The sequence below is a fragment of the Mandrillus leucophaeus genome, unplaced genomic scaffold, assembly GCF_000951045.1.
Source record: "Mandrillus leucophaeus isolate KB7577 unplaced genomic scaffold, Mleu.le_1.0 Scaffold74, whole genome shotgun sequence".
NCBI lineage: Eukaryota > Metazoa > Chordata > Mammalia > Primates > Cercopithecidae > Mandrillus > Mandrillus leucophaeus.
The window spans coordinates 837,538-841,759 of NW_012108030.1; the positions used below are offsets into that span (position 1 = coordinate 837,538).

The 4,222-nt window shown below is 35.9% G+C and overlaps 1 pseudogene across 1 annotated transcript; it reads left to right on the forward strand.

Annotated features, from left to right (window-relative positions):
• Positions 1-3,068: 3,068 nt before the first annotated feature.
• LOC105528902 lies at positions 3,069-3,617 on the forward strand (annotated as a pseudogene). The gene has a single exon (XR_001004427.1). The product of XR_001004427.1 is annotated as a 60S ribosomal protein L21 pseudogene (transcript).
• The last annotated feature ends 605 nt before the right edge of the window (positions 3,618-4,222 follow it).

Sequence of the window (4,222 nt, forward strand, 5' to 3'; positions counted from 1 at the left end):
GCGGAGGTTGCAGTGAGCCGAGATCGTGCCATTGCACTCCAGCTTGGGGAACAGAGCAAGACTCCATCTCAAAAAAAAAAAAAAAAACGGTATCGATTTCAGTTATGTCTGGTCATGTCAATGAAAACACAGCTTTTCTGAAATATTGGTTAAAATTAAAAAATGAATTAATATTTTAACTTCAGTTCATAAAAATCACTTTATTTTTCAAGCACAATTTTTGTATTGAACAGATGTATTTAAAAGTAAACTAGTAAGTGTTCCTTTTTCCCCTGTCTTTTGCAAGTATTTCTTGTAAGACTGATGTTACTTCTTTCTTAAATATTTAGTAGAATTCACAGGTGAAACAATGCAGGCCTGAAGTTTTTTTTTGTTCTTTGTTTTTTTGTTTTTTTAATGGGTATTGATTAGAAATTCAGCTTCTTTACTAGGTATTGGACTATTTAGATTTTCTAATTCTTTTTATGGCAGTTTCATATGTGTGCTTTTCAAGGAGTTTGTCCATTTCATCTAAATTGTCAAATATAATGGTATAAAGTGATTTGTAATATCATTTTAATGTGTTTAGTCTTTGTAATAATGTTCCTTTTTTCATTCCTAAAATTAGTCATTTGCATTTTCTCTTTTTTCTTGATTAGTATTGCTAGAAACTTATCCATTTTATTGATCTCTTAACATAATTTTAATATTTCCTCATCTGTTGACCTCTATTTCATTTATTTCCACTTTTAAAGATTATTTTCTTATATTCTCTTTAGATTTAATTTGATCTTTTTCTAGCTTCTTGAGGTGTAAATTTAGATCATTGAGTTCACACATTTATTCTCTAATAAAAACACTTAAGGTAAAAATTTCCCCGTAAGGGAGGTTGAGGTTGGATGATTCATTGAGGCCAGGAGTTCAAGAGCAGCCTGGACAACATAGCAAGACCCCACCTCTACAAAAAATTTAAAAATTAGCCAAATGTGGTGGTGAGTGCCTATAATCTCAGCCATTCAGGAGGCTGAGGCAGGAGGATTGCTTGAGCCCAAAAGGTTGAGGCTACAGTGAGCTGTGATTCTGCCACTTCACTGCGGCTTGAGTGATAGAGCAAAACCCTGTGTAAAAAAAAAATCCTATGCACACTACCTTTAGCTTTAAATCACAAAATTTGAAATCTACTCTTCTTATCATTCAGTTTAAAATATTTTCTAATCTTCGTTAAGATTCATTTGGCCCATGGGTTATTTATTATATGTTGTTTAGTTTCTAAAGATTTGGGCATTTGCTAGTTATGTTATTATTACTGGTTTTTAATTTGATAGATTATGGTCATGGAATATACTTAGTATAATTTAAAGCCTTAGATTTTTATTGAAACTTATAACCCAGCACTTGAAAAGAATTAGATTGGATATTATGTGAAATATCCTACTCTTAGGTGTATGAAATAGTTTATAAATGTCAGTTAGGTTACTTGATTGTGATGTTTAAATCTCTCTATCTTGAGGCCAGGAGTTTGCCTAGCAACCTTGTCTCTACGAAAAAATAAATAAATAAAAGGAGTGTGGCTGCACATGCCTCAGCTACTCCAGAGACTGAGGTGGAGGATCACTTGAGCCCGAGATTTTAAGGCTGCAGTGAGCTGTGATCGTGCCACTGCACTCCAGCCTGGGTGACAGAGCAAGACCCTGACCCTACCCCAGTACTATTTTTGCTAGCTACATAAGTGACTAGAAAAAAAATTTATTGTGTGTTTTCAAAAAGCTGGAGGAGAGGATTTTGAATCTTCACACCCAAAGGAATGATAAATGTTTTAGGTGATGGATATACTAATTACCCTATGACTATTATACACATTGTATACATGTATTAGCATATCACTCTGTATCCCTTAAATATGTACAATTATGATGTGAACTAAAACTAAAAGAAAAAATATATCGTACCCCAACTCTTAGTCTAAGCCATCAGACCTGACCACTTCCCAAAATTTCAGCCTCATAAAATCAGTCAACTTCTTGGAATTTCTGTGGACACAAGCAGTAGGCATGACAAACTAAACATTCTGAAAACAGTATCCCCAATTCTCCTATTCCCTGACCTGCCCCTTCCTCAGTTTTCTTTCTTTTAGGAATCAGAGGCATTGTCCTCTCAATAGATTAAGTGCCAAGTCTAAAATTTATTATTGATTTTTCTCTCATTTGGTAAGCAAAATCCAAGTGCTGCTGATTTTATGCACCCCAAGAATCACCTACAGGCTCATGCCATCTCTTGTCTGGATGCCTGAACTGGCTTTTGCGAACAGATCTCTCTCTCCATGAACAGAAGCAAAAAATGACTTTTTAAAACACAATCAACATAACTACTTCCAGCAGTGATGACATGTAAGAGAGACCAGATTTATGCTCCTACCTTAAACAACTAAAAATCTAGGGAAAATGTGAAAGAGTGGTTTTCTGTCACTGGACAACAAGTAGTGTAGCATTGTAATCTCCAAAAAAAGGGGAAACAAATAAGATGATCCCCATGATTGCCCTGCTTACTGACTTAAGAGTTTCCAGGCCACAGTGCAGGAGGGGAAACACAGGTAGAGCCCCGTAGACTCTTTGAAATGAGTTTGAAATAAGAAGATAAAGTTGAGAGTTGGGAAGAACAAGACAGATAGATTTCAAAGATTAGTACTAAATAAGAGAGTATTGCAGACAGAATATGATTAAGACATCAATTCTTCCTCAAGCAAATCCATAGATTCAATGTGATTCAAGTTAAAAAAACATTAACAACCAAATTCTAAAAATTTATATGGAAAGGCAAAGGAACTAAAATAGCCAAACTACTTTTGAAAAGGAACAACATTGAAGTACTCATGCTACTTAATGTCAAGACTTGCTCTTAAGCTACAATTATCAAGATAGTGTGATATTGGCTAAACGGTAGACAGATAGACCAGTGGAACACAATAGAGTCCAGAAATAGATCCACACACAATATTGACTTTTGACATATGTAAAAAATTCAATGAAAAAAGAATATTGTTTCCAACAAATGGTACTGGCATAATTGGAGATTAAAAAATATTAACAAAGGGAACCGCCATCTTCCAGTAATTTGCCAAAATGACGAACACAAAGGGAAAGAGGAGAGGCACCCGATATATGTTCTCTAGGCCTTTTAGAAAACATGCAGTTGTTCCTTTGGCCACGTATATGCGAATCTATAAGAAAGGTGATATCGTAGACATCAAGGGAATGGGTACCGTTCAAAAAGGAATGCCCCACAAGTGTTACCATGGCAAAACTGGGAGAGTCTACAACGTTACCCAGCATGCTGTTGGCATTGTTGTAAACAAACAAGTTAAGGGCCAGATTCTTGCCAAGAGAATTAATGTACGTATTGAGCACATTAAGCACTCTAAGAGCCGAGATAGCTTCCTGAAACGCGTGAAGGAAAATGATCAGAAAAAGAAAGAAGCCAAAGAGAAAGGTACCTGGGTTCAACTGAAGCACCAGCCTGCTCCACCCAGAGAAGCACACTTTGTGAGAACCAATGGGAAGGAGCCTGAGCTGCTGGAACCTATTCCCTATGAATTCATGGCATAATAGGTGTTAAAAAAAAAAATAAAAGACCTCTGGGCTGAAAAAACAAACAAACAAACAAACAAATATTAACAAAAAAGAAACTCAACCGAAGCCTCACATTGTTTGCAAAAGATAATTAAAGATGGATTATAGATGTAAATGTTAAATGCAGAACTACTACATTTTTAGGAGAAAACATTAAAAAATGTCCAGGACCAAGAGCTAAGCAAAGAATTCTTTGATATGACACCAAAAGCACAATCTGTGAAAAAGGAATAAGTTGGACTTCATAAAAATGAAAAAATTTTACTTTGAAAGTTATGGTTGATTACTCAGGCATGGTGGTTTGCACCTCCAGTCCCAGCTACTTGGGAGGCTGAGGCAGGAGGATCACTTGAGCCAGAGGGGGCAGAGGCTGCAGTGAGCTGAGATTGCACCACTGCACTCCAGCCTGGGAAACAGAGTAAGACCTTGTCTCAAAAAAATAAAAAATAAAAATAAAAAGGAAAGTTATGGTTAAGCTTTATACTCAATAAAAATTTAAAAAGAAATAGAGCAGATCATCACATTGCTCTGCATCTTTTAATGGCTACGAGGCATCTAACTCAGGCTTAACAAACTCTGCTGTATATGGCTCAGACCTCATTTTCTGGATACCCACT